The sequence below is a fragment of the Mustela nivalis genome (genome assembly GCF_964662115.1).
Source record: "Mustela nivalis genome assembly, chromosome: 5".
Classification (NCBI taxonomy): Eukaryota; Metazoa; Chordata; class Mammalia; order Carnivora; family Mustelidae; genus Mustela; species Mustela nivalis.
In genome coordinates this window covers 15,685,727-15,699,271 of record NC_139024.1, presented here as the reverse complement: position 1 = coordinate 15,699,271, position 13,545 = coordinate 15,685,727, and the positions used below count along the sequence as shown (strand labels likewise).

At 41.2% G+C, this 13,545-nt stretch overlaps 1 protein-coding gene across 5 annotated transcripts in view; it reads left to right on the top strand.

Annotated features, from left to right (window-relative positions):
* Positions 1 to 13,545, top strand: part of PLEKHG1 (pleckstrin homology and RhoGEF domain containing G1) — a 216,726-nt gene that overhangs the window by 129,799 nt on the left and 73,382 nt on the right. The window lies entirely within an intron of this gene.

Below are 13,545 nucleotides of genomic sequence, written 5' to 3'. Positions count from 1 at the left end.
ACACACCCGCCAGAGCCCCACGCTAGAGCGGGACTTGAAGCGACCTGACTGGCTGAGGTCAGGTGTATCCATCCAGACGAGTCCCTCCGGCTATCTTCATCTTAATCACAATTGTCTGCTGGTGTCTGGGAGCTTTCCAGACAGGTACTGATGATACCTGTGCTGCACCTCTGGAGACTGTGACTTCGAGGTCCTGGGGTATGACCCCGGCAGAGGGATGGTAGAAGGTCCCCAAGGGATTCACATGAACTTTGGAGCCACTGTTCCATCCTTTTCTCTGTTGGCTGGTGTTTGGGGGACGGTGGGGAAAGTTAGGGAAAAAACCATGGGCTTTGTCTTGCCTCTGGCATTTACTTTCTGTTCATTTTGATAATACACAAGTTCGCGTATAGTATATGAATCAGGCTCGGCTGATGGGCCTGAACACGTACTCTGGAAATTGAGTTATGAATTGACTTTGAGTTATCGATAGGTTTTTAAGGATGAAGTAAAAATTACCAGCGCACCTCAGATGTTAACGCATTCTCAAGGAATGATGAAAAATATGAATATTTCAAAGGCAGACTTACATATTATAAAGCTGGACCCATGTTGCCGCCTGGGACTATACCAAGTTCTTTGAGTTGTTAGTGCCCACTTCCTGGGTCAGACTTTTAATCTAAAATGCTTCAGAGTAGAGTGGACTATTTGCTGATGAGCACATTCTGCACCAAATACATGCATTCTTAGAGCTTTAGAAAAAAGATTCTGAGGCATAATTGTGTGTTGAGTTCCATAAATGACAGAACCAGACCCTGTCTACTAAAAATAGTTAGTTATGACATAACTTCCCGGTAAAAATAGAAAAATCAATTGATGCTCAACCAAAACAATATGTGATTCCAAATGTAGAATACAGAAGGCCAATTTTCTTTTTAATTTCAACAATGATGTCATTTGTACTTGCGAAGAAATACCTGTGAAACTGCCAAAAATGTCGCAGCCTCTCACGAAATTCATGCCTGTCAAAGCTCTCTTTGGGCTCTTCTTTCTCTTTTCTTTCCTGGAAATCTCTCCACCTACCAAAGTTCACCATTCTGAGAGAGAAACTAAATTACTGAATTCATACTCCGTGAGCCCTGTTGTTTTCTGCGGCTGGGTGATAAACTTTGATGAGAGGAAACGGGTAAGATCTGAACAAAAGGGGACCGATAAATACAGGATATTTTTTGCTAAGAAAGTTTGAGTAGAAGTTCTATTCCAAGCTGCCCAGATGTTCTTGCTTTTTTTTTTCCCCCATGATCAGTGAATTAACCGTACTTCACACTGGGGGTTGGTGGACTTTTTCTAGAAAGAGCGCAAAAGTAAATGTTAGGGTTTCTGGGCCCTAAGGTCTCCCTTATAACTGCTCAGGTCTGCTGTTGGAGCTCTAAGGCAGCCACAGACACTACGTCAATGAATGGGTACGCGTTTTCCAGTAAAACTTGAGGGCTAGGTTTGACCCAGGGGCCAGAGTTTGAGGCTATGAATTGGTGCCTGTGTTTCATTAACTCTAAAATGAGACTAATAAATAGCCACCTCATAGGATTCGTGTGAGAATTTAAAAATCCATGAAAAGCTCTTAGAACAGGATGTGGCCCACAGTAAGCAGTTAGTGCCTGTTACTACCAGATGTTCATAGCCTCATCACCAGCCTCCTCCGAACGGGCCGGTTGAGAGGGGCCGCCCTTCAGCTACGCTGTGTTTTACCCGACGTCTTTCACAGAAATAAGCAGGTTAGTCAGCGCACTACAGCAAGCGATTTCATTAGGAAACAAATTTAACCCGGGGATCCCAGCAATACTGTTTTGAGTGTAGCTGGATTATTTCCAATGAATCCACTGAAAATCTGAGGTGACACATCATTAGGGAGAGGAAAGGTGAAGGTGTTAGAAGGAAGAGTACTCAGGGGACTCAGGGGACACAAGTCCCAAACGTCCTGCCAGCACCCATGTAGGTCGAAGTAAATGCCGCTGGGTTCCAGAATTCACCAGAATGCTTTGACTTTTTTACCATCTCCACCTCGAAAATGCCAGACTCTTCAGATGAGGGATTAGTTGTCACAGGATTTTCCACACATACTTTTAGTATGGGGCCACCCCTGTTCCCCCAGAGCACAGTTTTCACAGAACACTTAGACTCCTTTTATCTAGTTCTTCCCTTGATGAAGAACAACCAATTATTTTTCCACATGCAACAACTCTACCCGATGAAGACTGTGAAAATCAGTATTCTTTTAAAATACGAAGTCTCCATGCCATTCAAATGTATTTTCCTCCATCCGTTTCTTATTTTTAGAGTTCTGTAGTTGACTTCTCTCCGATCCTCAGTTTTTTCAAATGCAGAATTTTAACATGGGAAGAGAGCTGCTCTGTAGCAAACCTGCTAATACAGGTTCTCACCACACCTAAGGGGTGGAACTTGTTAGTCGGCTCCTTGTCAGCAAGAATTATTTCTGAGGGGAAAAAAAAAATCTAGGCATTTATGGAGATACTGGTAAGTCCCGTTTCATCCAAGCAGGAGCACATTTCTGATTTTCTGCTCACTGCCTAACTGAATCCCATCTAACCAATGGCCTTGACCGCCATCTTCAACTTAATCGATTTCCCCTGTAAGTAACGCATTTTATCCTTGTATCATGTTCATACATCATCTCCACAGGTCAGGTTTAGAATTGTGTGTAGGGTTTATAAATGGAAACACTTTTGTGAAAGATCACTGATATATACATAGAATTTAAGAGACATTTACACAGGAGTGTCTAGCTGGCTCGGTCCATAGAGCATACAACTCTTGATCTCGGGGTTGTGAGTTCGAGCCCCACAATGGGTGTAGAAATTGCTTAAAAATAAAATCTTTAAAAAGTTTAAAAATAAAAATAAAATCTTTCATTAAAAGAGAGAGAGAGAGAGAGAGTCATTAATACCATGTGCTTTGACCTGTTCAACTTGGTCCCAAAATAACTGATTTTGGAGAAGAGATTCTTCCAACCTTATTTAGGCAAAAGAATCCCCAGATGTTGGTTACACCTACAAAGGTTATCTGCCTTTTATCCCATATGTAGAGAGATTGTATTAATCCCAAATATATAGGTCTTTTTTCTTTCCTATTTCCTGAACATTAAAAAAATATTATTCTTATATTTATTTAAGAAATATTTATTTCTCTTCCCCAGAGCCTTTGTTGTGAACCCTCTGCTCCTCCCTCCCCGCTATGGCTACTCCATCCTCTGCTTCTTGGCCCGAACTGCTAGTCATCTAATTTTGTAGTCTTGACATTTGAGAGAGAGAGAGGAAGAGGGAAAGAAAGAGAGGTGAGATCTTGACTATCCCCCCCTTCTCAAAGGAACTATGGACCTGTTATTTCCATTTCTATGTGTGGCTCCTAATAGCATTCACAGATAAAATGAGGTAATAAATAAGAAAGCAAGTTTTAAAAGTTAAAAGTAAAATAGCCAATGAGACAGTTTGTGAAGAGACAGAAATCCGTGGTTGCAAAGTAGAAAATAAGATCTCTTTCATGTTTAATGGAACCTTACAATGACTGAGTGGGGACTCTCATGGGTAGAGGGGGTTTCTTTAATCTTCCTAAATGATCTATAAAAAGAGCCTTTGAAAGCCTCATAAGATTTGGCCCCAGATATCCTTTATGGCCTGTTTTAGCCTTTTAGGAAAGTTTTTAAATAGTCCATAATGCTATATAATGCTGTACAATTAGAAGTTAATTCCCTACTGCAAAATAGCATCTTTGAACTGTAAGAAATGCTCCATTAAATCATCTCTTGGAACACTGAGGACATACGTATTTAGTAGAAAAAAGTGGATAAAACACTCAGCGTATCATGAGTTTGTTTTTTCCTATCATCGTCTAGAGAGCTAAAATTCTTTTCAAGCACCTTCGTCCACACACTGTATTAAAAAGCTGAGAAGTGAGTATCCCAGCCCTAATGTTTAAAACTTCTAAAGAGCCAAAACCTTAAGCATAGCATTGTCGAGAGCATTCAGCATTGTCCAGAAGCCGTAGCTGAACAAGGATTAGAATGTTGATCTCCGACCCCCCAGCTCTTGTGTTTACCAGTCTACAGGGACTCTTTGTTTAGTGTGTGATAGTGTACACAGTGTCAGGGCAGGTGGAGGAAAAGAAGGATGCTTTTCACACGCTTGGTGATGTGGAACGCACTGAAAGCTGTTCTGCCCCATTGCCGTGGCTTCGAGAAGAGGTCGCTCTTGGTACTGGAAGCACCACGTCTAAGTTAGAAGAATAACCTTTTTACACTTGGGAAGCAAGCCTTCTCTCAAATCCGCAGGGGGGAGGAAAGAAACCTCGTGACCAGGCCTGAGTAGTCTGGAGGGCCTGTCCACCATTTTCTCTGTCTAGAGACTTAGCTAGAGACTGAGACTCAGATAGAATGGAATCTGAGTAGGCTTTTGTCCAGGGCCACCCCGCCCTCTAGGACACTGCTGTGGATTTGGATGTGGTTTTCTGAGAAGTCTGGCTTTCTTTGGACCCCTTGGAGAAACAAGACTGTTTGGTGTGGAAAGGGAGCAGTTCATGTCTCTGCCACTCTCTTCCTTTAGCCGTGAAAATAGGAATCTCCATGGGAACTCCCTGGACCAGCCATAACTAACTGCTTAGGACCCTGGAGAAGAGAAGAAAGGTCTTGAACCAAGGGAGACGGCTGTTGAGAAGAGGTGAACTGTCGTGGCTTTTACTACCTTCTTATTCGCAGATGTCCTCACTCAATACTTTCCCTCCAGTTTAAATAACGATTATTTACTGACACTTTTTATGAGGTCATGCAGAGTTTTTTGAATACTGGGGGAAATATGTGTTCAATGCGGGAGTGTAGGACTTGGCAGGAATTGTTTTTAATGAAGGCTTGTTATGTGGGTGGATTTCATAAAGAACTTACACTGTGGGATTTGGCACAATTTAATGTACTTTTTCTTTTACGTGGCATTTGAGTACTTTTATTTGAATGTCTCTATTTGTTTTTTCCCTCTAAGGGCTTTTATCATAATGGGTGAATGAAATCTTTCTTAAAACCATTTAAGATCTATGATAATTTAGAAGCAAACCTGTTAAATAGTTTTCTGCTTGTGTTGGAGCTATTCCTTAAATAGCACATCTAATCGCTGTACTTAATCCCCCAATCTCACTCCGGCTATGCATGTTCAGACCTCTTTATTATTGTTGTTGTCATCGAGTTCCCTTCTTCCCTGTCCTACCTCATTCTCTTCTCCCTCCACCTCCATGACAAAAGAAGGTAGAAACATGGAGATTTCTTTCCACTTCTCTTTTTGTTTGTTTTTACTGAAGCATAACTGACATACAAAATCCTGTTAGTTTCATGTGTACAATGTGGTGATTTGACATTTATAGACATTGCGAAGTGATCACAATAAGCCCATTTACCATCTGTCATCATACAAAGTTAATACAATATTCCTGACTGTAATTCTTGTGCTGTACATTACATCCTCATAACTTATTTATTTTATAACTAGAAGTTTGTACCTCTTAATCCCCTTCACCTATGTCATGCCCCACCCCCAACCCTCATTCCCTCTGGCAACCACCACTCTGTTCTCTGTACCTGTGCATCTTGGTTCCATTTGGTTTTGTCTGTTTTGTTTCTTAAAGTCCGCTTATAAAAGTCAAATCCTACGATATTTGCCTTTCTCTGACTGACTTATTTCACTTAGCGTCATGTCCTCCAGGTCCACAAATGGCACGATCTCGTTCTTTTCTGTGGCTGAGTAGTATTCCGTTGTATGCATACACCCCGTCTTTATCTGCCCATTTATCCATAGCTGTTAGGTCGTTTCCATATCTTCATATTCATATCTATTATAGACAATCCTGCAATGAAAACGGTGCAGATAGCTTTTCAAATTAGTGTTTTCATTTTCTTTGGACAAATACCAAGAAGTAGAATTGGGGGATCATATGGTAGCTCGATTTTAAATTTTTTGAGGCAACTCCATACTGTTTTCTGCAGTGGCTGCACCAAGCTGCCCTTCCACTGTGTGTGGGGTTCCCTTTTATCCACGTCTTTGCCAAGACTTGTTGTTTCTTGTCTTTTGATAATGGGAGATAATATCTCCTTGTGGTTTTGATTTACATGTCCCTGATGATGAGTGATGCTGAGCATCTTTTCATGTGCCTATTGGCCGACTGGGTGTCTTTTTTGAAAAGTATCTATTCAGATCATCTGCCCATGTTTAATCAGATTGTTTGGTTTTGTGTTACCGAGTTATATGTGTTCTTTATATAGCTTAGATATTAACCTCTTATTGGATATATGATGTGTAAATATTTTTCCCATTCAGTACATTGCCTTTTTCATGTTGTTAGTGGTTTTCTTTGCTTTGCAGACACTTTTTAGTTTGATGTAGTCCCATTTGTTAATTTTTGCTTGGGTCACCCTTATCTGAGGAGACAGATGCAAAAAAAAAAAAAAATCACTAAGACTGATGTTGAGGAGCTTACCACTTACATTTTCTTCTAGCAGTTTTGTGGTTTCAGGTCTTACATTCAAATCTTTAATTCACTTTGAATTAGATTTTGTCTATGGTATAGGAAAGTGGTCCATTTTCATTCTTTTGCATATGGTTGTCCAGTGTTTCTGACATTGTTTACTGGAGAGACTATCTTTTCCCCATTATATATTCTTCTTTCTTCTTTTGTAAATTAATGAACAATATATACATGGGTTTATTTCTGGGCTTTCCATTCTGTTTCATGGATCTATGTGATTGCTTTGATGTCAGTACTCTATTTTTGATTAGTATATCTTTTGTATTATTTTGTATTATTTTGTATTTTGTATTATAGTTTGAAATCAGGCACTATGATACCTCTGGCTTTTACTTATTATTATTTTTTTTTTTTCCTTTTTCAAGACTGCTTTGGTTATTTAGGTCCTTTGTGGTTCCATACAAATTTTAGAATTATTTGCTCTAGTCCTATGAAAAATACCATTGGAATTTTGATAGGGATTGCAGTGAATCTATAGATCGTGTTGGATAGTACAGACATTTTAACAATATTAATTCTTGCAACCCAGGAGCACAGACTATTTTTCCATTTATTTATGTCTTCTTCAGTTTCAACACAGTGGTTCTGAGTGTTCATCTTTTCTACCCATTATAATGTAACGTGGGAGGGAGGGCAGAGATCTGGGTTTTCACTTTTTTTCCAGTCCTGATGATGTGGCCCATGTTGAATTTATTTGCAATCCATCAGAAGGTATTAACAATGCAAATGTTCAAGGCGGAGGAAAGCATTTAGTGACAGCAAAGAGAGTAGAAGTTGGCAGAGTTGATACATAAAAGTAGCCTAGAAAAGTAGGTGTTGGCTCTTCACAAGAGTACGTGTGCATAATGACACTGCTGGTTTAAGATTCTCTCCAAATCATTATGGTTAGATCTTCAGTGAAAACTTAGGAACATTATTTAATATACCTATATTGTTCAGATTCTCCTGAGCACATGTAGACAGTGACGACATCGATGAGACAGCCTTGGACTTTGTGACCGTTTCTACTGTCTCACTGGTTCCCAACAGCTGTGAAAACACTATGTACCAGACACTTCTAAATTTCCTAAATATGCACCTTGATAACAACAAAAATATTAAGAAGTAAACATTAAAAGCAATTAATATTTGCGGGCTTACCATACATATATTAGGCGCCGGCTTGAGCCCCATCCTCACTCACGGCCCACTCATATGGATATTATTATAAATTTCCTATTTTAGCACAAGAATATTGAGTGTACAAAAAGTTAAGTAAGCTGTCCAAGGCCACATAGTGGTAAAACTGGAACTGAAACTTGAGTCTCTTTCCAGAGCCCTTTCCTTTTACCAGTAGTCTACACTATTATTGTAAACCTTCTCTTAGAATCTAGCAAAAGGTTCAAAGTTTTTGCCCTCTACTCACTCTCTCTGGAGCGGAGTTTTGCAACAGGAGCACCACAGATATTTTGGATTGGATGATTCTTGGTGTGGGGGACAGTCATGAGCATTGTAGGGTGCTTCCCAGCAAACCTGGCCTCTACCCACCAAGGGTGTCTCCTTTTCTAGCAACTAAAAGTGTCTCGAGATGTTGCCAAACATCCTCTGAGGGACAGAATGCCCTCTGGCTGAGAACCTCTTCTCTACAGATTTGGAACATATCTTCCATGTCTGTAAGGATAGGCTAAGCCACAGTCACAAAGAGAAACTCCCCAATGTAGTGGCTTAATAGAACAGAAGTATATTTCTTTCTTCTGGAACGGTCATGCGTGGGTGTGCAGCTTGGTGGGAGTGGCGTTCCTACATGCACTCATTCAAGGACCCCAGCTGACAAGGCTCTGTCATCTTCAGGATTGCTGTAGCCTACCCCATCTTGTTTAGCTAGAAGCACAAGGAGACAGGGAGACATGCATGGGAGAGGTTTCTAAGACGGGCACAGGACGGGCTCACCCCCCTGGCCTCTTCCCCAAGTGAGACTCTTCTCGGCTGGCCATGACGAGCTACAGATGGAGTCTAGCTGTGCGCCCAAAGAAGGCGGGAAGATTTGGGGAACAACTGGCAATCTCAACAACACATTGTATAGAACGAAAACATTCTCGTTGTGAAACTACACTCTGTGGTTACCCCCCACACCCCGCGGACCATCACTAAAAATAAAAATGAACAAGGAAGAAAGCAAGAACGATGTTGGTGATGATGACGACTCCCTCTGCCGAGTGATGTTACAGAACGTTTTCAATGACTCCTCCATTTCGGTCTTGGAACAGACTCAGACCAATGTGTCTTCTTTGCTCCTCTCTTCCTTCTCATGTATCTTCATCACCCGCTTTTCCTTTATCCTTTCTCCCATCATTCTACTCATTCCCATAATCAGCCCATGGGGCTCTGCGGAATTATTGAACACCGTAGGTAGGATTCCAGTTTAAAAACAGGGCTGCTGGCTCTAGCGATGGTTCCAAAGCAGGGTTGATGCTTATCCTGCTAGCAGAAGGCAGTTGAAGAGGATGACGGACTGAAGCCATTAACCGTAACAGAAGGATGCTTGGGGTCCATCTGCAAGTTTATGGCCAGACTGATAAAGTTTATACGAAAACTGAATGCTCTCCTTTTTATGGCCCTGTCCTTCTTTAGAGCGCATTTCTTAGTCATTCTGAGAAGCCAAAATGAGAATTGTGGGTATTTGACCAAAAAACAAGCCCTGAAAGACCAAACCGTGAGAATTGTTTTTTATACATCCTTAGCTTCGTACACCCCAAACCAACTGACGTTATTCTGGATGCTTTTCTGTAAGAAGTTGAAGTCAATTTGCATCTTCCTGGAGGTGCCCTTAGAGAAAATAAATTTAGCATTGACAAACGGTGGTCTGTTTATATTGTTAACCTTCACCTGGGGTAAGGTTTTCAAATTACTCTTTAGCAATTGCGTAATGATCACCAATTGTTATTATAATTATGGGTGCAGCCATGGTCCTCCTTGTCTTCCTGAGAAATGCTGAACCTCAGATAATGGAAAGGTCACCCTTGAGTTCCTTGAGTCAGGTTTTGTAGTGTATTTTTACTGGGTTACCAGAGTTTATAATTTGAGAACAGATTATAGATGGGGATTGTTTTAATGCCTATATCAAATATCAAAGACCCGAGAGAGGGAAGAGCTATATACGTGTGAAAGTGCCTACAGGTGGTTCCGCTATAAGGTGACATGTGACATGTGTGTTCCTAAAAATCCTTCCCTATGCAAAATCATGTGGGGGTGGGGAACAAGGTAGGAAAAATGAGTTTCGAGAACATTCAAAAACATCATCTGTGATACATTAAAAAAGATAGGACTCTGAGGGGAAGAGGGAGACTGTTTTAGACCTGTGAAATGGTTAAGAAATACGTATCTTGTATGTAGACATGACAGTTGACCTTGAAGTTGCTAGTGGAAGCCCCCTGGTTGCCACACCCACCCCCCTCTGTAAGAGAGGACAAGTATGAGAGGGAATGAGTGGGAAAGAGTGAGAAAAAAGAGCAGTAGAGGGGAAAAAAACAGAGACTAGGGAAAATACAAGGTAGACTAAGAGCAAAGAGAATTAGAGAGAGAGGAAACCATCCAGAGGGTTGCCATTTAGGAGTTACTTTGAAGTGAGGTTACCTGACGTGGAGGGGCGTGGCACACGAAGCCGGCACAGGTGGACTGAGTTCACTTGGAGGCTGGTTTGGGTTGAGTGTGAGCGTTTTTGTATTCTTGTGCGGTGCCCTGGAACTGGGGGCATTTTTTGCATTCACCTAGTGTTTCTCTTGGATGAAATCCTGCATAAGCAAAGGCAAAGTTAGGAAATTTGAATTAAGTGCAAATTGTTCCTTTGCTGGATGCCTGGGTGGTTCAGTCCGTTAAGCATCTGCCCTCAGCTCATGATCCCAGGGTCCTGGGATGGAGTCCTACGTCAGGCTCTTTGCTCAGAAGGGGAGCCTGCTTCTCCCTCTGCCTGCTGCTCCCCCTGCCTCAGCATTCTCTCTCTCCAACAAAGAAAATCTAAAATATATATATATATTTTCCTTTGTCTTAATCACGTTGGGAACAAATTCATATTTTCAAAACAAACGTTATAGCAGAACTGACTGTACTTATTCTTTGAAGTACTATGACCTCACTCTGATTTACTAGGTCAAGTAAGTCTCCCCACCAACCTCCCCCGATCTTTGCTCAGAGTGTAAGATTGAAGAACAGTATTCCTGCTGTCAAAAACCATGGCCTTCCATTTGTCTTTAATGAGACTAATAAAGACTATGACAAATATCCTTAAGGACCTTTTCAGTTCCACCTTCTAAGAAAAAATGGTTTGGAAGAATTTCAAATTCACTTAGCAGTTGGACAGTGCATTCATATTTCTGGAAACGAACCAGTGGATTTCTTGTTTACCGTAATCTCAAACCAACAAATATGATTATTTATAAACACAAATAGTTGTAGGAACTTTTACTGAAAGGATGTGCACAATTTGGCCGAATGTTCTTACACAGACGATAACATTTTCTTGGTCTATGAAACTCTTCGTACACCTTAAATCTAAGGGGTAAATGTTAGTGTGTTTCTGATGTTAAAATTGGAATGCGATTTTCTACCTACGCTTGCCCATTCAGTTAGACAACATATTAAAGGAAAGTATAGCCTCATCATGCAGTTGGGGGTGGGGGGAAGAAAACAGAAATTATCCTTTACACAGACCTGAGTACATTCATTTTTTTCACATGATCAAGCACTTCTAGAAATACCAGCAATCAAAAAGGTCCTTCCCGTTCTATTAGGCTTTTCTTTTGAGGCAACATTTTGATTTTTAATAAAAAGGCATTTCAGAAACTTGAATTAACTCAAGTGATTGAGTAGCCATTATTACTGGTCTCCTAAAAGAACTGCTCATATATTTCAAAGACCGCCCATGGGCAAAATTCTATTGAAGATTTGCTAAAACAGGTCCTGTTCAGTTGGGTTAGAATCATGCTGCCTTTTGGATGTGTGCCATCTTGAATATTCAATTAGACTGAGTGGGTAGAAAATTACAGAATTCAGGAAATTATGCTCTAAACAAACCAACCTTCAGTTGGAAGAAGTTTCCCATGGCCAGAAATATCTCCCAGAGATGTTTGCACCTTGTGAGACTCATCACATAGATGGATTTACCCAGATTATATGATAAGCATAAAGCCAAGTACAACCCTGCTCTTTAACACCTAGAAGAGGAAAAGGTAGCTCGGGCCGATGCACGACTTGTCAGCCCAGCACAGCGTAGTAGTTCACTGTTTTCCCATCATTCACGTCTTTGGTTTCTCCTTTGTCTACCAAGATTACTGTGCCGCTTAAGGGGTGTAGGGTTGCTCTGTATAGTAGCTTGCTTAGAATTTTTTTTTATCTCTTTTTTAAATTGTGGTAAGATATATATAAAATTTATCATTTATCAAAATTTATCAAAAGATATACCTAAAATTTACCATTTCAAGTGGACAGTTCAGTGGCACTGGGTACCTTTACATGGCTGTGTAAGCATCTCTACGATCCTTGTCTAGAACTTCTCTGTCAACCCAGACTGTGTACCCATTGAACAGTAACTCCCCATCCCATCCTCCCTCAGCCTCCACAAACGCCATTCCATTTTCTACCTCTGAATTAGACTACTCTAGGTACCCCATGTAAGTGGAGTCATACAGCATCTGTCCCTTTGTGATTGCCTTATCTCATTTAGCTCATGTCTTCTTGGTCTATCCATACTATACAGTCTGCAGCAGAATTTTATTCCTAGTTAAGAATAAAGGACCTAAGGTTACATAATATTCGGTGTCTGTCTAGACCACATTTTCTTTATCCATTCATCTGTTGATGGACACTTAGACTGTTTTTGGTTGTGTAGGATTTATATTAAGTGCAATCACAGCAAATCACAGAACCAGGAAATTGGCGCTCTAACTGACCGCCGATTCTGCAAGAGGTGGGGTGTGTTGGGATGTTTTGCTCCCTTTCTTTTCCTCTCCTCCCAGCACTGTATCTGACCCTCCATGGACCCTCCCTAACTAGCTGCTGAAGGAATGAGCTCGTTCTACCCAGTCATTTTTATGGGTGAGGAAATAGAGATTTGGAGAACCAAGTGATTTCCCCAGGGAGATGCAAATCCTAGCTGTCACTACCTTTGATCTTAAGCACTTACTAAACTTCTGTAAGCCCACAGTTTCTGCATCTTGAAAAGAAAGAGAGACTGGATACTTCTTAGGACGAGTGAGGATTAAATGAGGTAAAGCCCATAAAATGCCCAAGCGCCCCACAGCTGATAGCCACTCAAACCGAGACCCTGAGGCTAAGTATGGGCAGCGCCACAACCGTACCCAGGTCCTGTCTCCTGGCCATTTCAGTTAGAAACAACTGGAAAACATAAAATTTAGCGAGTGTCCCCTTGCAGACCAGCGAAGGAGAGTTCTCACACGTGCTTGTTAATGACATTTCCTAGAGACCTGTTGCTTGAGGATAGGAAACTCCCCAGTTTTCTATATCTTGGCCACTGATGGGCATAAAATCAACATGGGCACGTGTGAAGAAAGGAGCCAGCCTCTTCCGTGTCTAGCCACCACAGAGCTGAGGCACAAGTGGCAACAGTTAGAGTCCCCTCCTTAGCAACTTCTTGGGACAAGTCTAATGCAAGGGGTGAAACGGCCCATTTTCCCCCCCGAGCAGGTGGCGGGGAGCTTTGGAAGGTCTCCTGCAGCCCCAAGAGCATGTCTGGGCTGGTCCCCTGATGCTAATCGTCCGGCTGGTACTCTGGGATCCTTTTTGGCCAACTCCTGTTCTGAAGTAAAATCAGGATTGAAGTTTGCATCCTAATTTTTTTTTTTTAAGTATAAGATAAAGAAGACTACTGATTCAATGTACAAATTTACGTATTATTCAAACTTAGCGAGACTCCTCAAAAGCCAGTTTTATTAAGAAGAGCCACTAGAAGAAAACTCCTACTTCAAAAATAGGAAAAAGTAAAGTGGAAAGAAG